The sequence below is a fragment of the Monodon monoceros genome, unplaced genomic scaffold (genome assembly GCF_005190385.1).
Source record: "Monodon monoceros isolate NGI ecotype Baffin Bay Population unplaced genomic scaffold, NGI_Narwhal_1 Super_Scaffold_3, whole genome shotgun sequence".
NCBI classification, from domain to species: domain Eukaryota; kingdom Metazoa; phylum Chordata; class Mammalia; order Artiodactyla; family Monodontidae; genus Monodon; species Monodon monoceros.
In genome coordinates, this window is record NW_021703780.1 from 82,171,202 (window position 1) to 82,198,606 (window position 27,405).

Sequence of the window (27,405 nt, forward strand, 5' to 3'; positions counted from 1 at the left end):
CTTGTGACAGTTAATTGTCCCCGAAGTGTGATAGGATCAAGGAGAACATAGACATTTTCCATTCCTCTGCTTGAAGAACTGTCAGAGAAGTTACAGAAAAATTCACCAATGACTTCCAGGCATGGTAGCCAAGAGTTGATGCTTGTTCTGAAACTACTCATATAGACTTAAGGGATGCAAAACTCCTGAAGACTGTGCAAAATGCCTTTGAAAATCAACGTGATTATATCTTTAATGTTTTGTTTCTTAGGCTGTGTGATGGATGTGTTTATTATATTTGTCCTCGTTCTTTTTGGTACCCCTGAAATGTTCCATAATTTTAAAAACGTGTCTTACCCCTTCACATAATCCTGATGTGCATGTTTAAAAAAACTATTGAATTAAACATACAAATTGCAGTATGATGGGTAGGATAGGTGTCACTTAGGTTAAGTTTTAAAATATGTGTAGAACATTGCCATGTACTCGTAATGACTGTGTGTGTGTGTGTGTGTGTGTGTATGAAAAAGTTGGCTTGGAAAGAAACAGCAATTTCAGGAAAGCAGTTTCTTTGTGAGGAGAGAAATGAACAGGGAGAACAGGCAGGGGTACAAAAAGTCTTAAATTGAATCCCCGATATTTTATTTCTGACAAAAATTGAATTAGAAATTTGCAATAACATCTTAAGATCTGAATGGTGCTTACATGGGGATTTGTTGTATTCTTTGTATATTTGATATATATCTTAAAAACAAATACAATAACAAGTGTTCAAGTTGGAAGTAAAACTCTTTGCTTCAGTGCCTTGGTTCATGTTATATCAAGACTTTGGGGGATGTTTCCGGGAATGTGATTATAAAATTCGTTATTGTCTTACTCCAGGACAATTGCAGAATATAAAGTTATGCTTCGGGACCAGGAATACCTCTCCATCTGTATATATATTTGCAGCATTTATCATTAGGATAAAACTTGGTGGGTGGTCTACCTCAGTTTGAATTTTGGGAATCAGAGTGCAGGTACTTTATCCTGGGCCAGTCTATGCTCTCCATCTAATTTCCTCTCTTCTGAGCCATTCAAATCTTCAAACTCCGAGGTGGCTTCTCACTGCTAGGACATAGTCCGTACAACTTAAGGAGACCTATGAAGTCCCCCCCGTTGTTCCTCCCAAACATCACCTACTCTTTCTTTTTGCCATCCAGCCATACTTTGCTTGCTTTTTCTTTTTTTGTTTCCTCTCAGGTTTCCTGTTCATTCGCTGGTTTTCATTCCAGGTGTTTCCACTTGATTTCTCCCTTCATCTATAACTCCCTCCCTGCTCCCCTCAGTTTTTTTCGCTGACTTTCTTATCATCCATCAAATCTGAGCTTTAACAGCCCTGCCTATATATGTATGTGTGTATGTATGTATTTATCTGTCTGTATCTATGTATCTATCATCTATCTCTCTCATTTCTTCCCTCCCTCTTTCCTTCTCTCTCTCTCTTTCTCCTTATCTGTCTGTTTTCTACAATTCCCCAGTATTAATGCTCATATTCTTACAGTTATTACTTACTTATTCATCTTACAGCTTAGATTTTAAGCTCTGCTAAGGAGAAGCCATGTTTCTTTTCCTTTCCCCAGCACGTCTGTAGTATGTGTGTAGCGTCTGGTATAATGTAGGCACTAAATAAATATTTGTTGAATGAACACGTGAATGAAGTACAGTTTGAGCTTTTGACTTCCATATTCTCACTAGATATTAAGTTTTTTAATGGAAACTACTGGATTTTAATAAAACATTTGGGAATTTTATGACTATTTCCATAAAACATTAAGAGCATTTGGAGTCAAAGGTATATTTTAAAGTCAGAAGTAATGTTAGAGTTTGTGGGCATTAAAATAGGTTCATATTCTTTTAAATTGATTTTAAATTTTCTTACAAGGAGCACATAGTTTGGAAAAAAATCAAAGAAGAGTGAGTGTTTCAAATGAAACTCAGCATTCATCAACTACACTGTTTCTAATCCTGTCTGATTAATAGGTTAAAACTTCAGTAGGATTCACCTTCAAGAAGAAAAAGATATGTACATCAGAAGACTATAATGTTTTAAGAAAAGCAACTACAGTTGTTCAGTTGAGGCTCTGATGGGAATAAAAGGTTCACACTGAAGGGACTTTTAAAGTCACGATTTGTTTTTTAAAAACTGGCATGTGAAGGGCACAGTGTCCCTTCCAGTGTTAGCTAGTGTTTCCTTTAACCTTCTTCCTCAAAGGCCCATCCTAAAAAAAGGTTCAGCCTTGGTTTTTTTCCCTCTTTCAAAGACAGTATCTCAAAAATGGTACTAATTTAAGCCCTGCTAAATGTCCAGATGCAGCACCTGGGAAAAATGAAGTTCAGAAGTTCAGCATTTGGAACTGCTTGAGCTCGGAGAATCTTCTTGCTGCGGTTGCATGTCTGGTTCTAGAAGCTGGTAACTTCTTTCAGGTGGGCATTGATCCGTTGTAACAGATGGCCCCAAGTGTGGATGTCTCAGAGAGTGAGCCTGAGTGTGAAGTTGTCCAAGAAGTTGAAACACGTCTCAGAATATCTTCTTTTCCCGATGACAGCTTTGTCATTCCAACTAGAACTTTCTGGGTTGGAAGAGTGAACTTAATGAAGCATCAGAGAAGCCTTTAAGCTGTGTTGTTCAATATGGTAGCCCTGGCCACATGTGGCTATTAAACACTTCAAGTGTGACTTGTCCAAGTTGAGATGTTCTCCAATTATAAAATGCACATCAGTTTTTGTATGAAAAAAATAATGTAAAATATCTCATAATAATTTTCTTCTTTTCCGGTATGCGGGCCTCTCCCGTTGCGGAGCACAGGCTCCGGACGTGCAGGCTCAGCGGCCATGGCTCACGGGCCCAGCCGCTCCGCGGCATGTGGGATCTTCCCGGACCGGGGCATGAACCCATGTCCCCTGCATCGGCAGGCGAACTCTCAACCACTGCGCCACCAGGGAAGCCCTCATAATAATTTTTAATTTTGATTAATGTTGAAATACTCTTGGGCACACTGGGTAAAATAAGATAAAATTGATTTCACCTGCTTCATTTTTTATTTTTTAATACGGTTACTAGAAAATTTAAATTTACGTATGTGGCTCGCTTTATATTTTTGTTGGGCAGTGCTGTTTGGGGTAGAATCTTTACCAGGGATCTACATGAAACTTGGTCCTACTTATACTTTGACGTGACTGTTTACTTTAATACATGTCAGTTCAGATCTGGAATGAAAAGCTTGAACTTTCTAAATTAGTTTCTTCATAACTTGCCATTTAAATGGAGCATAAAAGCAAGAGTGGGATTTTTTTTTTCAGTTGTACAAGAAATTTCTAGAAACTAAGAGCTTTGCAGAGCTAAAAATTCATTCCCATTGTTTTATTTTTAAGCTCTATTTTAAGTTTCTGCCAGGACGAAAACGTTCATTCCCTTTTGGGTTCTGATGGCCTGGTAAAACTTCTTTGTAAACCCAGGGGATGTGATAGAATTGGCACAGGAGAAAATTAATTTGGTTGGGATCCATGAATGGAATGGAGGTAACGTGCAGGGCTTGCAGAGTCCATTGTCATCCATCACTGCAGAGGTTCTGCAGCAGTGCCGGGCTGCCCAGCACGCTGTCCTTTGGACAGCAGGCGGGTCAAGATACCTTCCTTCCCGAAGAGCCCTACTCTTGTGCAATAGAGAAAAGCGTAAACATAGAATATGTGTGCAGTTATAGGCCATGTATACACACATTCAATATGAGTGCTTGGCATCTATTCCTGTGTGTGTGGGTTTTTCTGGAAAAAAGTTAAATGGGGTTTTCCATAACTTTTTTTTTTTTCTCTTAAAGCGTTTGTTGTAGGATATTTTCCGACCCTACATTTTTCCAGCAACTTAAGCTCAAAGCTTATAGCAATGAGGTACTTTCTTGTCGAAGGTGAGTCAAAAACAGGAACCTTTTAATTCTGTCACATGATGGCGGATGTTATAAAATAGAAATAGCACGGAGTTCATTTTTTCCCCCCCCTTTAGTTGTCAGACTTTTAGCTGCTTGCCGCCTTCACCATTGCGGGAGCCAGGAATTCAGAAGCGTAGGTCAGATATTCGCCGTAGAAAATGCATTCAGGAGCGTACACATTAAACGGGTTATAAATAGCATCTGCCCTGACAATGCTGGAATTTTCTCAACTTTTGGAGACATTGAAGTCTTTGTTTTGTGGGTCGCTGCCCTCTCCCCCCACCCCCTAAGCTTGAGTCATAAAGCCTGAAAAACTAATGAGGTTGCTGAAACTTAAAATCTAGTGAGTAGCATGTATGGGAAGCAAGGAGAGATGGCAGAAACTGTACGCTTGGATTCAAGGTGGCTTCTCTCTTGCAGTTCTGAACTTGCTTACCTTGTGTTTTATTGTTTCAGGCCCTTGAATTTATTGTTTTCCTTCAATAGGATCAAATTAGACTGAAAAAATTAAAAGAAAACATAGGTAGATAGCAGCAAAGCTAATATTAGCTCCTGAATACTCTGTTTAGAATAGGAAAGAAAAAAAAATCTGTCCATGAAAGCAGAAGTACAAGCCAGATTAAGTTGATTGTATGTGTGTGTATGTATATATGTATGTATGTGTGTATTAGCCATAGAACTAAGAATGGTTTTTACAATTAATAGTTGTTTTCAAACACTTAAGGTAAAAATAAAAACAAAAAAACATGCAACAGAGACCATACGGGGCCCACCAAGCCTAAAAGTTTTACTGGCCCGTGGTTTAGAATGTGCTTGCTATGTAACACTTGATACTCAATATATAATCAAATAAAAGTTCATTTCTTAGATTTTGTTAGTTCACCCAACAAATATTTCTTGAGTATTTGTTCTGTTCCTAGCACTGTCCTAGATACTGGGGAAATAAAGTTAAAAAAAAAAAGAGACATTTCTACCTTCAAAGAGCTTAGCTTCCTATGGAAAAAAAAAAAAAAAAGACCAAACCTAACCAAATCGAATGGAAATAAGAAACTGGAAGGTTAAGTCCCAGGAAGACAAAGCAGCTGAGTGTGAGATAGAGAGCAACAGAGGGGGTTCTGTGCGTCTCACCCTCTATTCTTCCTTCCTTGGACTGTGCTGTGAAATGGTGACTAAGTTATTTCCCAGATTTCAAATTCACCCTCTCACCCGCCCACACACAAACACAGAACAGTGTTTGCTTTTCCCTGTGATTTCCTTATTTTTCTATTTTATTTCCTTTCCAAAGTCTCTTTTGGCCCCAACTGAAATTCATTCATTATTCAACTCAGGCTTATTGAGTCCTAAATTAGGTTGGTGTTCACAAGGAATCTTTCTTTTCTTTCTTCTTTCTTTTAATAACATTTTATTTTATTTTATTTTTTTAACATCTTTATTGGTATATAATTGCTTTACAATGGTGTGTTAGTTTCTGCTGTATAACAAAGTGAATCAGCTATATGTACACATATATCCCCATATCCCCTCCCTCTTGCGTCTCCCTCCCACCCTCCCTATCCCACCCCTCTAGGTGGTCACAGAGCACCCAGCTGATCTCCCTGTGCTATGCGGCTGCTTCCCACTAGCTGTCTGTTTTACATTTGGTAGTGTATATATGTCAATGCTGCTGGGATGAAGTGAGAGAGTGGTATTTTTATTTATTTATTTATTTTTGGCCACACTGCATGGCTTCCGGGATCTTAGTTCCACAACCAGAGATCAAACCCGTGCCCCCTGCAGTGGAAGCGCAGAGTCCTAACCACTGACTGCCAGGGAATTCCCAAGGAATGTTTATTTTCATTCTACTTTTTCAGTCAGTTTTTCTGTGTCCTTCTACTTAAGGTTAGTTGCTTATATGCATCATATAGTTGGGTTTTGAACCTTAGTCTTTTATGCTTTTTTCCTCTTTTCTGGAAATATGGATTATGATTATTTTATTTGTTTTAGCATCAAGGTCTTTTCCCCAGATCTGATGTTCTCTAAAACGCCTGCGTTTTGTGATCTGTACCAGAGTGACTTATTGACCAGTGTTTGCTTGTTTAGTTTGGATCTTTCCTGTTGTTGAAATCCTTTATGACACTACCTGATCATTAATCCTGCTCTCCTAGCATATAAGTAGTTGAATATAATTTCTTTTCTGGTTCCGAAGATGCCCTCCAGCCTGCATTTTGGTTAGCAGAATGACCAGAGCAGAGCTTGGGCAAAAGACCACTAATGACACACACACAGGCCTGAAATTATCCTGTTACAGAACAGTTAGCACATTCGTGTGAATGGCTAAGCAAAGGTCAAAATATGAGCAACACTATTTATGGCTCAGTGAGTGACTTTATATTCAAAGTCTGTCATCATTTGTCAGGAGACTGGTATTAGCAAAGCTGTGCCATGCTAAGGACCATCTAAAAAGTGATTTGGGACAAACTCAGCATATAGTAAAAAGAAGACAGTTGAGATGTATCCCAGGAAACAAGAACCCTGCACCTGACTTGGAAGTAGTTCTTTTATTCCTGCTGTTGTCAGACTTGTCTGCCTCTTGAAAAGTGAATTTTCCTCCCTCTAAATCAGTTTTGTCAGTGTTTGTTTCCTGCAGTGCCTGTGGCCCTGAATGGATGGGTGTTTCTCCAGTGCCTGGTTCCTGTAGTGCATGGTGGCCAGAGCTGCATGTAGTAGCCACCAGCTTCCTCTGGCGTTCTTACTTGAGGACATTTGGAGCAGAGTGCCTCTGGTGGGCCACCTCTCTGTGAATAGCCTTCCCTGGCATCCTAGAGGATGGAGTCCAGTAAGTTCCACAGGTGCAGCACCGCAGTGAGTTTCCTGCCGTGCAGAGAGCTCAAAGGACCTGGATCTCAGCCCTGGGGAGGAAGACTCTGAGCCCTAAGGGTAGTGAGTGCTCCTTATATCTGCCATTCCTATATTCTTTAGAGTTTCATTTACTTCTTATAAGCTAATTCCTTGTTACAGTTAATTCCTTATATTAAACTTCCTCCGTTCAAATTACTGTGTGGCTTCTCTCTCCTGATTGGACCCTGACTAATACAGGGTCCCATCAGCAGCGTTAGGTTTCTGTTCTTGCATGGCAAGAAGGTAAGAGAGTGTAATGGATTTGTACAAAGGAGCATGAAATCAGAATGTATTGCAACATAAGCTATTGTATATTTCTCTGCGTTTTTCTGATTGAATGACCAGATCTTAGGGAAAACTGGAAATATGCCATTATCTGTGGTAAACGTGGAGGTTGGTGGTGCTGATGACCCTAGAGTAAAAAATCCACAAAAGATTTTGTCTGGCAACTTGACCATACTGCTTTGTGTGTGAACAAGGCTGCTGTGAGACCCAGTGGTGAGTGATATAATTCAGTTTCTGGGGATTGTCTGCAGAGCTGTAATATCTTACATTGATAATCAAAGGTTGATTAAATGTACATGTCAAGTTTGTTTCCTTCTACCCTTGTATCGTGTGATAGAGTTGCAAGCAGTTGCTCTTTTGTTCCCCTTTTCTGTGTGAATGCTGCAGCAGTGTGATACGAGCAAGTGTAGGGCTCAGAAAAAAAGACTGTGAGGTGCCTTGAGGATTATTGGGTCTGATTCCTTCAGTTTTTGGATGAGGATACTGACCACAGGTGAGGATAAATGCCTTCCTCTCAAGAGTATGCACTGAGAGAACAGAACAATACACCCAGACAGAGTTTTTGGACTCCTAGTCAGTTGTTTTCCCCCAACTCCAGTCTATTTAGAAATCTCTAATAATTTTTATTTTTATAATTATTTTTTTATTTAAGTATAGTTAATTTACAATGTTGTGTGAGTTTCAAGTGTACAGCAAAGTGATTCAGTTATACGTATACATATATATATATATTCTTTTTCAGATTCTTTTCCATTACAGGTTAATAATATACTGAGTATAGTTCCCTGTGCTATACAGTAGGTCCTTGTTGTTTATCTGTTTTATATATAGTAGTGTGTATATGTTAATCCTAAACTCCTAACTTACCCTCCCCTCTCCCCCCGCTATCCCCTTTGGTAACCATCAATTTGTTTTCTATGTCTGTGAGTCTATTTCTTTTTTGTAAATAAGTTCATTTGTATCATTTTTTAAGACTCTACATATAAGTGATATCATGTGATATTTGTCTTTGTCTGACTTACTTCACTTAAGATGGTAATCTCTAGCTTCATCCATTTTGCTACAAATGGCATTATTCCATTCTTCTAATGATTTATTTTCTTACATTTGTACTTAAGATTTGTAAAGCTTGGGAAGATATAGTATGTGCTTTATTAAAGAATATTTGAGTCTAAATACATTAAAAGGATAAAGGAGAAAATGCCTTAAGTAGGTGCATCTTCTTTTGATTAAAAAATATTTTATTGAAGTGTAATCTATGTAGAGAAAAGTGTGCTTATTGTTAAGTGTATAGCATGATGAGTTTTTTATAAATTGGGCTCCTGTTATCCAGCGCTCAGATCAATTAATCAAATGACATCTGCACCCCAGTTGCTTCCTTCCTGTGTCCTTTAGTCATTACCCCTCCGAATGGTAGCCACCATCCTGACTCCTAACAGCATAGATTAATGTTGCCTGTTTTGGGCTTTGTAGAAATGGATTCAGTCATACAGTCACACATAGGTACTTACCTGTGCCTGGCACTTACTCATCACGATTATGTTTGAGGAATTCATCTGTGTTGCTGTGGATAGTTGTAGCTGACTCACTTTCATGATTATATGGTATTTCATTGCATAAATTTTTTGAGATTTATTTGTCCATTCTCCTGTTGATGGGTATTTAGGGAGTTTTCTAGTTTGGGGCATTTACAAATGGTGCAGCTATGAACATTTGTCATCGTCATTATTATTTTTTAATGTTTGGACATTGGAAGACAGTGAGATGTGAGGTTAAGGGCACAAGCTTGGAATTAGACAGACACATTAATCTAATGTGTTTGACTTTAACCTCAGTCAAGTTATTTCCATCCTTGAGCCTGTCTCCTTATTTGTAGTGGGCGTACTAATTCCAGTCTTGCAGGGTTTTGGAAAAAATCGCATGAAATGACGGATGCTCTGCACAGTGCTTGATACATAGTAAGTTCTCAAAGAATGGAAGTTGCTATTATTTTTCAAGTTAAGCTTTTCTAAATTGTAGCAAAGCATCAGCATAATTCACCGTCTGCATTCTGTTGTTGTGCACAGTGTTTTTATGTTTTTCAGAGCTTGCACTTGCTTTGTTTGAATCTTCTTTATCTTACTTCCTCCAGTACTGCACTTATTACCTGCCTATTATAATCCAGGTATAGGTGCAGGTATTGAAGAAGAGTTGTTTTTTTTTTTTTTACCAGACTTCATTCTTGAGTTAACTTCTCAGTTTTTGCTGTATAGGTGCACCATTATAATACCATTTGCTTATTGTTTTTTCTTATTTTGCCTTAATCAGCTGTTTTACTTTGCTTTGCCCAAAGATGCAAAATCCTTGCAATAAGGGGTTTGTATATCTGAGCCTCAGTGACCTGTAAGAAATGAGGAATCAACAGTTTCCTTCTGTAATTCAATATTATTTACTCCTTCTGCCAGATGATGTGATAGAAGCTCTGTGGGGCTTGAAGGCAACAGTCTTGAATTCTACCTCTAGAAAATTCATGTTATAAGTACCATCAGGAATATCCTTGCCTTTATTTACAGTTGGCCCAAAGTTAGGATTACTTGCCTGGGTGCCAGCTAAGAAGTGAATTAGTGAGTATTGACTCTGTGTTCAGCCTCAAGCAGGCTTTCCTGTGGAATGCACGTTTAGTTGGACTGTGAGGAAAATCATTAACTCATTCCGACCTAAGGAAGCTTTGTGAATGGCTAGAAATTTCAGGATTATGTTTATATAGTTTCAGAGGTTGTATTTTGGGATAAAGGATAATTTAAAGAAAAAAGAAAAAGACAATCTGTTTACTTCTTAGAAGAGTCATATGTTGGTTTTGTTTATAAATTATATTTAATCCAATTTTATTTAGGTTATGTAGGATAATTTTCAAGTAGGTAATGTTAACAAACTTAGAATAGGTAAAGGAAAATACTTGTGGCCCAAGCATATATCATTTTAGTAGCATTTTAAAAACCTCTTTATACTAGTTTGCACAATAAATATATTTCTGAAAAGCTGCAGATATATAGATATAGGAGGTAAATATATAAAGACTACATTTTTTAAATGGATTAATATAAAATCACCATCATATTTAGATACTTAAAATATATCTCATTATAATTATTCTACTAAATGTAGGATCTGTTATAAAATGAACAATCTGTTCCTAATTTCTATGTTTAAATCTTGGGATAATTTGAAGTGAGGTGTAGTCAATATTTTAACATATTCTTGGAGTTTGATATTAATGAGCATCATGGAGTTGATAATTTTATTCCTAGATAGTTGAAATAAGTATGTGACAGAAATGTAATAGAAGCAGAACGTTACTTTTCTCATTATCAGCTGGAAAGCAAAAGCATTAGCATCTGAAGTGAATGCTGGAATCTCCTATATGTGTGTGTGTGTGTGTGTGTGTATGTGTGCGTGCACGTGCGTGTGATCTGAGTCATGCTACTCCAAGTATGATTAATGGACTAGACTGTTTCATAAACTATGTGTCGGTCACCAGTGAGGTATGAACAGACATTGAGTGTTCAGAAACCTTTATAACAATTGGATAGAGTGATTTTTAGGTCTCTTGAATCTAATACAAATTTGGGCTTGCATGTTTGTGTGTCTGTTTTGTTTTTCATTTCATTTGTCTTAGAATTCATTTTTATTATGTTTACAAAAGTATTGATCTGGGGCTTCCCTGGTGGCGCAGTGGTTGAGAGTCCGCCTGCTGATGCAGGGGACACGGGTTCGTGCCCCGGTCCGGGAAGATCCCACATGGCACGGAGCGGCTTGGCCCGTGCATCATGGCCGCTGAGCCTGCGCGTCCGGAGCCTGTGCTCCGCAACAGGAGAGGCCACAACAGTGAGAGGCCCGCGCACCAGAAAAAAACAAAAAAGAAGTATTGATCTGTGTTGGATTTGAAATTAAAAAAAACAACAGACAAACTGATGCAAACCACAAATTACAAATGGTTTAAGAAGCATTGGTGAGAAACTTGTGTGACTGAGGCAGAAAGCTGGTATAATTTCTCATCTTCCCTAAGCATGTTTTATGACATGGAATACTGTGCTCATGTTGCATCAAGCTTTTCTAATCCCTAGTTAACCATATCCTTGAACCTTTCCAACATAACTATTCTGTCTATTCAGTTGTGACATCTTGATCCACTGATTTCCTAGAGTGATTTGCAAAGAAGTAATTCTTCGGATTTATTCATTCATTCAACCATCATTTATTTAATGAGCATCTAACTGTGGGCCAGATACTGTACTAAGCACTGGGAATTCAGCAGTAACAAAACGAAACAAAACAAAAAACAATCTCTGCTGTCTTCTAGCTTGTATGAAGAGAATTAAAACATATAAATATATGTGTACCTACATACGCGCACACACATGTATGAACTGCAAGGCGGTAGATGGGGTCCACATGCCTCCAGTTCCCCTTGGGCTATGACTGCATGCATTCCTCTACTCTTTGGATGTTAAGGTCACTAGTGATGTAGTTTTGTGTCTGAACCCTGTGACTAGCAAAGAGTCCCCAGGTGACGCATGTAGTTGGCTTCCCTCGGGGCTGTTGGTGTTTGAGCATGACCTCCCTGATTGGTGAGGACGTTGGAACAAGCAAAGCCTCAGAGACTGGAGGAATCTTGGTGTCCACTGTCCTGAACTGCTGTCTGCCTTTGGGATGTCATTAAATACAAAGTTAGATCCAGGGTGTTTCTTTGGTTCAGCTGGAGGGACTGTGATCTCCTCTAGGATATTGTTGAGATCCTGGGAGTCTAGCAGGGAGATGTCAACCCTCTGAAATTAGGACAGCATTTTTGGTGTGCGCACTTTTTGGGGTGAAGGCTCCTAGCTTTCATCAGCTTCTATGAGTAATTCATGACCCTCAAAGCTGAAGAATCATGGGTATCCAGTGAGCAAAGAGCCTTTTGCAGTTTGGCTTCTGTTGTTTAATCTGGTTGTATCTCCTGTTTTCTCCCTCGGGCTTCCCTGTGGCAGCTAGACCTGCCTCCTCGCTTTTGCTCCGGCATGCCAGGCATGGCCCCGTCTGGGATGCTCGACCTACAACCATCCACAGAGCTCCACAACCATCTCCTCACCTCCTTTAAGCCTTTGCTCCATTGTCACCCTCTGGGCTTGCCCTGACTACTGTATTTAAAATAGCATTCCCTTCCTGCCCCTATCTTGGTCCTTGGTGCTTTATTTTTACCCTAGCACTTGCTGCCTTTAACACCTTAGGTGGCTTAGTTATTTACTAAGTTTATTGTCCATATTCCCTTTCTCACCCTAATGTTCCATAGAAGTAGAGATTTTTGTCTCTTTGTTCACTGCTGTATCCCCAGCACTTCAAACAGTGTCTGACACATAGTAGGTGTTCAATAGATATTTGATGAATAAATAAATGAATAAATGAATATGGGCTCTGATTCTCCCTTTCAAAGTGCACAAAATGGAGCTTAACTTCTGCCAGTTTAGCTGAGATTCCTCGTGTTGTTCTGTGTGTATTTCATCCCATCGGTTGTGGTTTCAAGAATGTCAGTTCTTATGTTGCCATAAATTGACTTCCAATATTTTCAGTATTTTATTTTTCTTTCCATGTTTCAAGTATTCCCATGAGGCATTTTAATCTTTTTCTTATTGTTTTTCACTGTTTATTGAATCTTACTTTATCCTAGACCCTCAAAGTGTTCATGGATAAAACCTAAGGCAAGTTAGCTGGCCTCTCCATCCCTCAGTTTCCTCATCTGTAAAATGGGAATAATAACTAATCTTGCAAGATTGCTGTGAGGGTGAAATAAGATGATGCTTGTAAAGCAGGTAGCACAGTGCCTGGCATAAATATTGGTTGCATTAATGCTGATGACAATATAAGCATCTTATGGCTCAGCATAGTGTCTGCACATGGCAGTCACAGAGTAAATGACAGTAGTTACAATTATTATGGTTTTCCCTCCCATTACCACCACTAGTGATATGGTCCCAGACAATTATCAGAGAGTAGGGCATTGACAGAAAATTCTAGAGAAGGTTAAGGGTTGTCCTCCCTTCCCTTCCCTTCCTTTTTCTCTTTTTCTTCCTCTTTGTTTTCTATACACTGTTACTCTTCCCTTTCCATGCAACGGAAGACCTTTCAGGTTTGAAATTTATTCTTCACTATGCAAATCTGATTTTGGTTGTCACCATCATAACAGCACTCAGGTTTTTTTTTTTTGGAGACATTCCATTTGAATGGATAACAGTAGGTCCTTGAGATGTATTTCCACATATGTATTTCACAACAATCAGGATTTCTGGCAATGGTTTAATTTTTTTGGAGGGCATTTCAAGGAGCTGCCTTGTAAATCTCTGAATGCCTGGGTTATTTGCTTTCTGCCTTTTCCTCCTCAGTGCCAAGTTAGTAAAACTCTCTAGATTTGAATCTTACAAGTAATCAATCAGCAAATGTTTATTAAGTTTATATATGAAAGACTTTTGGAGCAGCCAAATGGCAGCGTGAAAGGTGAGCTTTAGGAAGATCAGTCTGGGGGCTGTGTGTGTAATTGGTACTGGAGGTGTTGCAAATCCAGCAGAGAAGGGAGGAAGGGGCTGTGTTGTGGGAAATGGCGAGAACCAGAAGTGCAGCAGTGCCAGTGGGAATGGAAGCTGGGCTGGTGCTCGGGATGTATGTATGTCTGGCTTTCCTAGGTACCACCAACAGTCTCCCAAAGCAGCTGCCTCAATTTACATTTCCACCAGCAGTGTCTGAGAGTTCTGGGTGGTCCCCATTCTTGCCAACACTTGGTTACTATTTTTGCTTAAAACATAATACTAAAACATAATGATTGAAAATAATAGCTATCATTTCGTTATCTATTGATATCATGGTTTCTGTGGGTCAGGCATTCCAGAGGGCTGTGCTGGGAAGTTCTCGCTCAATATCTCTCATGAGGTTGTAGACAGTTGGTGGCTGCCAGACTTTCTGAAGGAGGAAGCCGTTGGTGGTCCACATATACTATACCCCTTCTTATTATCTTTCTCCATCCCAAGGCACAGGGCCAGACTAGGGTGAGCCAAGAGATGAAGTCCCAGCCCTGCCAAGGAATGAAATGAACATTTATTGAGCATATACTATGGGCTAGGTCTTGTGCAAGCTGCTCTACTATTATGAGGTTTTTATTTCCTTCAGCATGCTCTTTCCCTCAGAGTTAGCTTCCTAGACAAGGCTTTCCTTAAGAACTCTGTATTTAAATAATATTCTTCTTTATTTCCATCTTAATTGCTCAGTTTATCACCTTCATAGCTCTTTTTTCTATTTACACTGTGTATGTAGTTGTTTGCCTATTTATTACCTGTCCACCTACTGTCCTCCGATCCCTAGCACTAGACTGAGGGTTCATGACAGCAAGGACTCTGCCTCATTTGTGCAATGAAATATAGGACACCCAGTGAAATTTGAATTTCAGGTCAAAACAAGTAGTATTTTAATATAAGTGTGTCCCAAATGTGGGACATTTAAAAAGCATAAGTGTATCTCAAATACTTAAAAACTATATCTGTAAAAATGTATGTCTCAAATGTGGGACATACTATACTGAAATAGTTCTGATTTATTTGAAACTCAGATTTAATCTGATGTCTGGTAGTTTTATATGCTACATCCAGGCCACCCAAATACCTGGTATTTAGCATATTGTGTGGCATATAATAGAAGCTCAATGAATGTTTGAATCAATGAATGAGTAAATGAAAGAGTTCATATCTTTTTCGGGAACAGTTTTGCAAGGTGGATATTTTTAGTTAAAAACAGGTATAACTTCCTACCTTGTTTGAAAATAGGATTTGGAAAAGGGAACCCTCCTACACTGTTGGTGGGAATGTAAATTGGTACAACCACTACGGAGAACAGTATGGAGGTTCCTTAAAAAACTAAAAATGGAACTACCATATGACCCAGCAATCCCACTCCTAGGCATATACCCAGAGAAAACCATAATTCAAAAAGATACATGCACCCCAGTGTTCATTGCATCACTATTTACAATAGCCAGGTCGTGGAAGCAACCTAAATGCCCATCAACAGAGGAATGGATAAAGAAGGTGTGGCACATATATACAATGGAATATTACTCAGCCGTAAAAAAGAACAAAATAATACCATTTGCAGCAGCGTGGATGGTACCTAGAGATTGTCATACTGAATGAAGTAAGTCAGACACAGAAAGACAAATATCACATCATATTGCTTATATGTGGAGTCTAAGAAATAAAGGGTACAAATGAACTTATTTACAAAACAGAAATAGAGGCACGAATGTAGAAAACAAACTTATGGTTACCAGGGGATGTGGGGAGGGATAAATTGGGAGATTGGGACTGAAATATCCACACTACTATACATAAACTAGATAACTAATAAGAACCTGCTGCAGAGCACAGGGAGCTCCACTCAATACTCTGTAATGGCCTCTGTAATGGGAAAAGAATCTAAAAAAAAAAAGAAGAGTGGATATATGTATATGTATAACTGATTCACTTTGCTCTATGCCTGAAACTCACACAACATTGTAAATCAACTATACTCCAATAAAAAAAAAAAGAAAGAAAATAGAATTTATGTTTGCTTTAATTTTTTAGTGTGCCCAAGGATTATTGAGTCTGTACTCCCGGGAGGCACTCAACACGAGTGAATAAAAGCTCGATTCTCTGTGTGGTGGGATTTTACAGGTGACTTTAATTTTATTCATATGTATTTTAAAAATTTATTATCATGAACCTTTTTAATAAAAAAAAGTTTTCAAAACTTGGTAAGTAACTGGGAGAAAAATGATAGGGCTAAAATCCCTTATCCACAATTCCAAAATTCAAAAGTTTCTAAATGTTGAATGACTTTTTAAAAAAAAAAATCTCACTTGGCAGAATTACCTGCCCTGAAATGACACGAGGCTATTTATAGTCTTTATTATCCCGCTTAATATTTCTTCCAAAAAACATGAATATTCAATTAATATGGTTGATTATGAGCTGTTGCGCTGATCTCACTAGGGATATTACACTCTGTATATTCTTCATTATTGTTACAAAATCTAGAAAATTCTGATGTCTGAGGCTCCTCAGTCCCCAAGAGTTTTTCTGAAGAATGTTTGTGTGTGTGTGTATACATACATGCATACTATGTACATAGAAATTTCGGGAATGATACATTGAAAATTGTCAACAGTGAATATCTCTCAGAGAAGGGATTGGATGGGGAGACAGTGAGAGGTGAATTTATGCTTGAGTATCTCTTATTTTTCTTATTCGTATTTCTAATTATTATAATAAAATGATTGCCTTTTTCAATGAAAGAAAGAGTAGAATTGGCTGGAGGGTTTATTTAGGAAAATAGTGGTGTTATTAATGTTAAAAGACAGTTTATCAAGCAGGCTATGCCTTTACATATTAGTTCAACATTTCTGACTGCTGACAAGGACCCAGAAAAAGTTATACACACACCAGGCAGCCTATTGCCTTTTGGATAATGTGTGCATGGTCTAGTGGCAGGGAATTTGCATCAGCAAAAACACTCATTTCTCTTAAAAAAATAAAATCAAGGCACCCAAAAATGTGATGAGTAAATGAAACTACTGTTATTAGTGATGGGTTTGGCATGTTTTACGAAGTCTGAACGATTACTCATCCTCTGTACGTTTGCAGAAGTGCTTTAACAAAAGCCAGATGCATACGTACTAGCAGTGGTTAGTAGGTGGATGAGAGGATTAAACCCACTGAGTTTTTGGAGCCCTGGTTTGTAGCTGTTTTTGGCTTGTCGACAGGCTACGTTTCTGAGTCAGCCTATAGGATGGCTTCCAAGGGTAAGTCTGATTTTGCTTTTCTGGGTTTAAAATATAAGTGGTTAAGGAGATGTGACTAGTTGCCTTTTGCATTGGATTCTTTTCATTAATAGTGCATGCATTTCTTCTATGAGAAAGACGTTTATCTTATTCCAGCATATTCTGGTGTGCCTGCTACTGATTTTTATGGCTTTACCTCACCTCCCCCTAATTTTTAAAGTGAAATGTCTGAGTGCTGAAGGGATTTTCAAGGGGAATTGCAAAGGTCATATATAAGTTCTACGGCTGGCGTGTGGAGAGCAGTGTGATTGAGCCAGAGCCCTCTGTGACCCTTTCTTTTAAAGAGGATGTTTCTAATAAATTAGTGTAGCGCGCTGTACGTGCTTGTTTATGACCTTAAAAATGGTTTAGTTCTTGCTGAGTGGCTATTACTGATGCTTTATGACATGTTATAATGGTTTCAACTTGCACTTTTTTTTTTTTTGATTAAAACAATGTCATGCATCAGTCAATGTGAAGTTCATTTTTCTTTTTTTTTCTTTTAAAGGGACTCAGGAGAACATTCAACATTAGAATAAGTCCCTGGATTCTGACTTCAGAGAATGTTGGTTCTCGAGGTCAGAAAAAGTGAGGATTCGCCAAGCTCTTACAGATGAGCTTTGTAGTAATTGCTGATGAAATTATAAAACACTGCTTTTCCCACTGGATACTAAATGCCCCTTTTCATTAGCTACAGTATGGGGAGCAAAATCATGTGATTTTTTTTTTTTTTAAATGTTTAACCATAACTACTTCTAAAAGGCAGTTTTCATTTTGTGGCTGCTTTTTTTTCTTCCGGTGTCTAGCACAGTTGAGGACTTTATCTTTTTTGTATCTTTTTAGGACACTCTGGTGAATGATGGGGTCTGAGTAGCTCTCTAAATGGAAGAGGGTGCCAAGGGGCCTGGGCTGGAGGGGCAGGAGGGGCGTAATTGCATCTCTGCCAGGCGTGCTTGTGGATATATTGCCCTTCTCCCTTCCTCTGCAGCTGAAGGAGTCACTGTGATGTGAGGACGGGGCATGTCGGTGGCCGGTAGCTTTTCCGAGTGGCAGTGACATCTCTGTGGGCTCAGAAGGGAACTTGCCTCAAGATTTCTGTTCATTCATGTTCAGTACCCATGAGGGAGAAGATTGATCTGCTCTAAATGTAGTCCTTCCTCAAGAAAGACTGATAGATAAAAAGGAGTAAGGGAATTGCTGTTGATGTTTTTAAAAAAGAAAATACATCAGGGCTTTGAAAAATCAAAACACTTATGTTCTTAGTGGAAGTCTGAAGCCCTGTGCCAAAGGCTGCATGAAGCTGGAGGTTAAAGTGACTCATGTGTTTTTTAGAGCATCAATAGTTCTTGACTGTTTGGGGTAGGGGTGCAAAAGTCTCAATAATTCAGCTGGTCGGTGATTTAGCAACTGTTTCCTCCTGATAAAAGCAAGGGCATATTAGAGAGTAGAATGTGAGATGAAACGTGAGGCTGCCAGGAGACCTCTCCCTTGTTGACGGTGAATTCAGACCATGCTCCTAGGCCTTGCTACCAGGGCTCCTTGCAAGGATGTGGCTCCTCTGCTGAGATGTGCTTTGGTGGAAAAGTTATGGGGTGCACTTTCACCCCTTCTCAGACTCAGGCTTTCCAGGACTGCCTCTATGGGTACCCAAGATGAATTGCTGTGAGGTTGAGAAAAGCTATTGCCCAGGGTGAGCTGGAACACCTTAATCTACCATGTCACACACATACAAGTACTTTGAAAGGGACAGGAATCTTGACTGAAGGCTTAGCTTCCACCTGGAAATTGTTATCATAATAAGACAGTGGTCTTTTTCAATGAGAGAGGGAGAAGCATAAAATATGGTGGAGGCTGGCACCTGAATGGCATATGAAGATGTAACCCTGTGACCTTTGCCAGTGTTCCCTCCGTCCCCTGGTTTGGAACCTGAATAATGACTTAGCCAAGTAGCTTATTTAAAATTTTTTTGAAATTTATTTTATTTAAAAAAATTTTTAAAGAGAAGAGTAAATCATTTATCAGTGATTTTAGAGCACCCTATTATGTGTCTAGATTATCTCACCTCTTTTGATTTTGTCCTTATTGCCCTCATTTCTTAGTGTTTCCCAGCATCTCACCCAAGAGAAGATACAACCCCAAACAGCTTTCTACACCTGGTTTCTTGTTAGCCAATTTAACTTAAATATATAGAATGACATGTATATTTCACATTTTGTAGAAAAGAAAATTCAAGAATATATATATTTGAGCCCAGTCTTTGATACATACACAGACACACACACACACATACACATAAACACACACCTATATATATTTATGTGTATCTATATCTTCCACGTAATTTACTAAACTCTTAAATCCATAGTCAAACACAAACAAAATAAAATCTTAAAATAACCTTGCTGGACAAATAAAGAGGGAAAATTGATAGGCAGACTTCATAATACTTTTTTTTTTGAACATCTTTATTGGAGTATAATTGCTTTACAATGGTGTGTTAGTTTCTGCTTTATAACAAAGTGAATCAGCTATACATATATCCTTCAAAATATGGAACGCTTCATGAATTTGCGTTGTCATCCTTGTGCAGGGGCCATGCTAATCTCCTCTGTATCGTTCCAATTTTAGTACATGTGCTGTCGAAGGGAGCACCATGACACTTTAATGTGTGTATTTACTACTTAGAAATACTCAAATGCAGCTTTGTTTTGTGTCGTTAATTTTGGTGGTACAGTATTTGGAAAGGTGACAGATAAAAGGGCAGAATGCAATTCTTGAAGCTGTACTTTGCAGGTGGCTGATAGTACAAGTCCATTTTCTTTTCCAAATGTGCTATTTATGTAATTTATATTTTTAACCAATCTTAGAACTAGAATGAAAATAGTAATTAATCTTAAGGGCAAGAAATGTTTTAACTGTGCCAAATTTGGAAACTTTAAGAAATTCTCTTCTCTAGGTGGTTAAGCCCAGTCTATTGAATATTCTAATTTGCATGTCACAGAGCATGGTGCTCAACAGATAGTACGTGCTCAGTTAATGTTAAATGACTGGGTCAGTTTGACAACAGTTTTTTTTTTTTTCTTAAAGAAATGTAAGCATATTTGATTTAGAAGTGGCAGGCCAATTTAAAGCCAAGATAAGATAAATAGAACAGGCAAAACAGTGCACATGGCAGGGATAGTGGTGTTATATGTGCAAAGAGAAAAAACTGAAAGGAAGAACATCAAAATGCTTGTGTATTAAGATGATGAATGATTTTTATTTTTTTACGTATTTTTTTGTTTTCCTTTACTTTTGCAAAGTGAACACATGCATCCTTTGAAGTGTAGTCCTTTCATGACACATATGAGGCTTTGCATAACAATTTGTTAAATGCCGAGTTAGTTAATTTATAATGAAAATGATACACATCTTATATGACGTGAATGGTATCCCCTGGAGTTGGGGGAGCAGCATGGTAGCTTTGAGGAGAACTTACATTCTAGTGAAATCATTTTCTTTCAAATAACATTTTATTTAGTATCCCAGTATTGACCGTTCTTCCTTAATACAACATACGCATTTCTAAGACAATCACTAGATGATGGAAAATCATGCAATAGATAGCACAGAGTCTATAGGAAAAGCGGGGCTGGGGCACAATACTCAAAAACTTCATCAAGAACATAAAAAAAGGAAAGCTAGGAACCTTAGAAAAGCATTAGAGTTTTACACTTGCTAAATGGTTAAGCAGTATGCAAGTACCACATAAACTTGGCGGTTTGCCTTGAAAAGACCTAGTGTTTGCTTGGGGAGGTGGCTGAGGGGAGGGTGGCAGCTTGTAAACCATGGTGAGGTGGTGGAAGGAAGCGGTCTTAAACTGGGTGGAAAGTTGTAGCAAAGCTGTGGGTGGTTGCGGTGTGCAGCACGCATGGTAAACTGAGGGTAGCGGGCAGGTGTTTGTGGTGTGTAAGTTTTGTGTATTTCTCTACTGCCTGACTCAGGTGGGTGTGGTTTTCTGTGTTCACCTAGTGTTTCTTGTGGACCAAATCATACATAAGGAAACTCAAGTTCATGTGGGTTATGCTCAAATTGTCCCCTGATGTGTCAATCATGTTTTTAAACAGATTTGCATGTTCAAAACAAGCATTAGAACTAACTCTACATGAGACAGATGAAATAAAGTTGCACTAGTTCTAGGTATGTCAAGAGCCCAGTTTGGAACCAGCCACCCTTTCAGCACCCCAGGGATTCCAGGGATCATCACTGTGTGTCACTGTGTGGACTAGAGCTTGCTTGTCCTTTTGTTGGTGACCTGCAACAGATACAGAATTTTTTTTTTTTTTTTTTGTGGAGACATTTGGTCCTACCTTTGTATCCTTCCTTGGCTGGTGACTGGCAGGTTCTTCAACATACACAAAGTTCAATCCTACTGCTAGATGGACTGTCCAGTAAAGCAAATGGCTTTGAACTTAATGGTCCCATAGAATACCTCACTCCAGATCCTCGTCAGGGGATCTAACCTTGCAGCTGGTTCTACTCAGTACTTCTCAAATGCTGCTGAGAAAAACCAATATTTATGGATTACAGTCTGAGGGATAAAGGTTCATCTGTTATTCCGAATACTCTAGTAAAACAATGAGGAAAGAAGGCAGTGTCGGGGCTTCCCTGGTGGCGCAGTGGTTGAGAGTCCGCCTGCCGATGCAGGGGACACGGGTTCGTGCTACGGTCCGGGAAGATCCCACATGCTGCGGAGTGGCTGGGCCCATGAGCCATGGCCGCTGAGCCTGCGCGTCCGGAGCCTGTGCTCCGCAACGGGAGAGGCTGCAACAATGAGAGGCCCACATACCGAAAAAAAAAAAAAAAAAGAAGGCAATGTCATTTGCAAAACCATTTTCCAAGGTAGCTTTTACTCTGATTTGTCAAACAACATTAAAGAAAGGCGTGAGGATTTTATATTTATCAAAAGTGCTCACTGGTTAAAAAATAGTTAAGGGAAATCTGCTGTAAAATCTATACCTGAAATAATCCAGACCAGCAGAAATCTCTAAACCTGACAATTTGCCCCTACCCCCCACCCCATTTCCCCCCAACCCCAGCAGTTAGTTTTATTACATTACACTTAGTATTATGCTCTCGGTCTCCTTGGAAGGTCATCATGAGATAGAGCCCCATGAATCCTGATTGTATGGGGTGCCTATCTTGTGGATATTCCAGTGTCTTCTTTATGAAGATCCTTGGGAGAAGTGTCTCTCTGGTTTTGATACCACAAATGACTGTACTTCTACTCAACTTTGGGGTTTTATTTTATGGATATAGTTAGTCATGTAACTGATCATGTCTTCTTCCTCTTTATGGCCACAGGCATGTTTTCTTCAACCCATACTTTTTTTTTTTTAAACCAAAAGAAAACTAGTTTGCCAACATTGGAAAATGAGAAGATTTCGCACAAGTGTGTTTGAATTTCCAGCATCTATTGAAAAATCAGATCTGGCAATGCTGGGATCACATGTCTCCATGGCAACCGTGGGATCCAATAAAGTAATGCCATTTTCCTTAAAACAAAGCATGCACTCTTCCCTTTGTTTTACCTCCTTACTTTAACCACTTGGCCCTTGTAGACCTTGGACTCTGTGCCCCGTGGCTTAGAAAGCAGTTTGTGACTCACCTTTAGAAAAACGTGCAGATTCTTATTTGCCTTTTGTGAACCAATCTTATCCCTAGGGTCATTTAATTCTTTTTTCTCTTGAATTGTCTTTCATCCTGTTTTCTTCCCCTGCACATGTTAGTTTTCTGTTGTTTTCATCTTGGGGTGTTGTGTGCTTTTACGTAAGCTGCTTTAAGTTTGTTTGGGGGAACAAACAAGGTATACATAAAGAAAAATAGGAGTGTGATTTTTTTCCCCCCTCAGATCATTTTATTTTTATTTTTTGCCTGGTAAGAATTTAAAACAATTACAGCTCTTTCTCTGACCTATTTTAGAGTCTGCTTGATTCTAGTACCATCCAGAGCTCTGCAATTTTTTGCCAGGGTTTTGTTTTGTTTTGTTTTGGTAATTCTTCATAGAGACTCTGAGAAAACATTGTCTTGTACCTAAGATTCGTTGGCATCCCATGATCTCTCATTAAGAACTGAAAAGTTTCTGTTTTGTAAATAAGTTCATTTGTATCATTTCTTTTAGATTGCAAAACAGAAACAGGTTCACAGACTTAGAGAACGAACTTATGGTAAGGGCGGGGGCGGGGGGGGGAGAAGGGTCACGGGGGGAGGGGTAGATTGGGAGTCTGGGATTGACATGTACACACGGCTATATTTAGAATAGATAACCAACAAGGGCCCACTGTGCAGCACAGGGAACTCTGCTCAATATCCTGTAATAACCTCAACGGGAAAAGAATTTGAAGAAGAATAGGTACAGGTATATGTACAACTGAATCACTTTGCTGTACACCTGAAACTAACACAGCATTGTTAATCAACTGTACTCCAGTATAAAATTAAAAAAAGAAAGAACTGAAAAGTTAAGTCGGAGTATTTGTTCATTCAGTTCTAGGAGGGAAGATTAGGAAACCATGAACCTTCTTAGAGTTTATATGCCAATTGCAAAGACTCCCAAGAAGACATCGTTCAGTGCCCTGCGTGTGGCACTGCTGTGACTCCTTTGGATGGGGTCAGAGAAGACAATAGTTGCTGCTGGTCTGGGACCTTCTGTTCTGAATGGTGCTGTTAGATGTTAGTGTAGCCTGAGTAGTGTTGAAAACAACTCTGAATTGATCAAAATGTGGCATCATTAATTTCTATATTCTCTTCAGGATTTACTTATTCTTTTTAAAAATCTGAAGAGTCAACAAATATGGGCCATCATTCGCCCTCGGATGGGTTTGTATCTAGTTCACCACACCCTCCCACACCACCTGTGTCTGCATGACATTGAGGCTGAATGTCATGTGCCTTGTGTCCCTCCATTTCTCGATATGTGACTCTTGTTACTTAATGCCACACTGGTACACCACCCTAACTCATCTGCTGTTTAGCATAAACCACACTTTGGCATATTTTCCTATTGCCGCAGTCACCTTCCGCATGCTTCCCAGCCACTCAGCTCTTTCCATAGCATTCACGTTTCATGAATTGGATCTTTGTCATTGTCCCTCTTCTCTGCAGTCTAAAGGTTGTAAGCTTCCTCAGCAGGAGTGACATGGGTGTGCCTAAGGGTAGGTCAAAAGAACACTGTGCTTATTCACCCAACACATATTTATTGAGCACCTACTCTGTGCCAAGTGCTGTCCCTGTGCTGGGGATAGAGCAGTGAATAAAACGGGCAAAGATACGTGCCCTATTGGAGTTAACGTCCTGGTAGGAGTGGAAAGTTCTATGAAGAGGAATAAAGCCAGGAGGAATTCCTATTTCATTTGAGGCTCAGAGGTTAGACCTCGCTTCTGAGGTTCCTTTTAAATGGAGATGTGAATTAACTGACTGAAGAGTAAGCCATGCAACCCTCTGGGGAAGAGCGTTATAGGCCAAGGGGACAGCAGGAAGAGTAAAATCCCTGAGGAGGGGACATACTTGCATTTGGCATTAGGCATGGTTTTTAATTCAGTGCTGCCCTTCCTAATGGTATGAATTAGGGTCAGTTGCGTTTGCCCTCTGGACCACGTCTGTGCACTCATCTCTAAAATGCAAGGTTCTATATGGGATTCGCAGATACAAAGTACTATACATAAAATAGATAAGCAACAAGGATTTACTGTATAGCACAGGAGTTATACCCAATATCTTATAATAGCCTATAATGGAATATAATCTTCAAAAAAAAAATGAATTGCTATGCTGTACACCTGAAACTAACACCAGTATTGTAAATCAGCTACACTTCAATTAAAAAAAAAATCTCATTAAAATGCAAGATTCTACATTGGAGAAGGACCATGCCTTTCTCACTAGTCTCTACCCAGGGTCAAGTCTGGCCTTTGGCTCTTGGTAAGTGTTGGATAAATATATATGCAATTAACAGATGGACACATAAGGTGTTGTAGAAGCATATAAGGCTCTCAAAAGCAGGGTCTTAGCTAGGTGTATGTCACTAGTTCACAGATTAAAGACAGTAAACATGGCCAGCTCTGAAGCACATGTACTAGCAATTTTTCCTTAATGGTGACTCCACATTCTTTATGCTCAGCAAGCTGCATCTGCAAAGCACCACTGAGGAATATATGATGGAGGAAAGGGGCCTGGACTGTGTCTTGGTTGCTGTATCTGTTGTTGTTCATTGGTATGTCCCAACTTCTAGCAGGGTACCTGTGGGCTCATAGTAGAAACTTAATGAATACTTGTTAAAGAGTGAATAAAATCAAAGCAGGCATACGTTTGCATTTCTTTCATAAAGCAATGTTGGAATTCCTCTGCAAAGATATCCATTCTGCCTGTTTTCTGCCCAAGAAAGATACACTAGGACTAGAGAAGATGAGAAAGATTAAAACGGTGTCAAGGCCAGGCAGAAACATGCGTGTCTTACTTGCCTTAACTCATTTAGTTATGTTCCTCATTTACAGATGGAGAAATTAGAGTTAGTGGCAGATGCAGGAAGTTTGAGTCCAGGGGTTGTGTTCTTAACTCCTGGAGTGTGCTGCTTGTAGAGAAGGATAACTAGCTGGTGTAGAAACAGAGGTATGAAAAGAATTAAATTCCACTAAATGGACTGTGTTTGTGGCATTAGTAATTGATGATCCTTAATGTTGATAGAAGTTTCTTTCACATATGACACATTTCAGATGGAGAGAAAGGTCTGATTTGTAACTTATACGTCTCTAGTTTATGTACGTCTCAAAGACTGCTTTGGTTCAGTTTCTTGAGAATTGATCAGGTTTTCTGAAAGCCATGTGGGAATATTTCCTAATATAAATCTTTGTTTCGTTCCGGTAAGACATGTGTAAATCCTAAGTGCTATGATTCCATTCCATATGCTTCACAGCCTATCAGCTCTCGCCCTCACATTCGAGTTTAATGACGCACTAGCAACGTTATCCTCTTGTCAGCCTCGATTCCTCCCTTCTGTCCCCGACTCGCGAACAAATTCTTCTACTTTATTATTCTAGGACAGTTGGGTTTTCTACTACTTCTTTGCGTTTTCGATGGCATGAACTCATTTACTAACTGTGCTTTTTCAGGAGAACAAATTTAAAGGTGAAAGGAAGCCTGGTGAATTTCTAACAGTCTGTTGGGTTCGGGGAAGATCATTGGAACACCTTTGTTTTCCTTTCCTGTGCGTACGTGCTTTCAAGTGAGGGGAACGTTGTGATTTTCGTAGCTGGTGTCAGCCTCTATGGCACAGGAAAGCAGATATCCTGGCCATCTTTCTGGGAAAGATGAGAATGGTTGTGTTTTCTCATGACTTTATTTTTCCATTGCTGACTATATGGCAGTATCATTCTGGCAAATATTGGCTGGCCATGGAACATTTTTAAGTACAAGGGTTTCATGAATATTCTGTCTATTACCATGGCTGAGGAATCAAAACAAAATACTCTGTGCACATTTCCTCGAGCATTCATGGATGGGTTCCAGTGTGTTACTTTTATGTTAGCTCCTAGACTGCGTGAAGAATCTAAAATAAAATATTACTGAAAACACAGTGATTAAGAAGAACTGGGTATAATATTTTGTACCATTTTCCTTTTCTACGTAGTAATGCCGTGAATGGTGACATAGATGAACTGGGTACAGAAAGGCTTTGCAAGAATTTATGTCTTTAGATTCTTGTTATGGACATGATAGTATTGACAATAGCATGTAATGTCTGTCTAGCTCTTGATAATCTCTATGCTCACATAATAGAAGAGCAGACACTGATGATATTCAAAAATACCCTCCCCCCATATCCCAACGATTGTCCTAATTTGTTTTCCCCCTACTCTAGAGTGTGCTTCTAACGTATTTATGTGATTAACGAGAATAAATAATTGTGTGTGAGTGTACAAGGAGTTTACAAGGAGAGTATTTTAATGGTGGCTTTTTGCACTGGGGCTTTATTTGGTCAAGGATCCTTCTACAGTGCCTCATGGGTCTAAGAATGTAGCAGGTTGGCCCAAACATGAATCAGGGAGTTCTTTTCTGGTGCGGTTTTGGAGGAGTTCTTTTGGGGAAGCCATGTTAGCATCAGGCCAGGGTGAAAATGATGGTGATAATGATGAAGTTGTTAATAATAATGGCTACCCTGTATTCAATGCTCACACATATTCATTGTGTCAAGTGGGTATCATGCATTATTCCATGGATTGTCTTACAACAGCCTGTGAAGTTGGGGCTCTTCTTGTCCCCATTTTACAGACAAGGAAACAGGCTTAGAGGGGTTTAATTTTCCCCTGGCTGTATAGCTAATGAGGGGGGGAAGAACTTGGATTTGAACTCAGTTCTTTCTTTCCTTCCTTCCTTCCTTCCTTCCTTCCTTCCTTCCTTCCTTCCTTC

The 27,405-nt window shown here is 39.2% G+C and overlaps 1 protein-coding gene and 1 non-coding gene across 5 annotated transcripts in view; one reads left to right on the forward strand and one right to left on the reverse strand.

The window, feature by feature from the left end:
- The window catches only part of MITF (melanocyte inducing transcription factor), a 223,759-nt gene that overhangs the window by 78,610 nt on the left and 117,744 nt on the right, over window positions 1-27,405 (forward strand). The window lies entirely within an intron of this gene.
- On the reverse strand, window positions 19,507-19,614 carry LOC114908220. Its single transcript, XR_003796912.1, has one exon. It is a non-coding gene; the product is annotated as a U6 spliceosomal RNA (small nuclear RNA).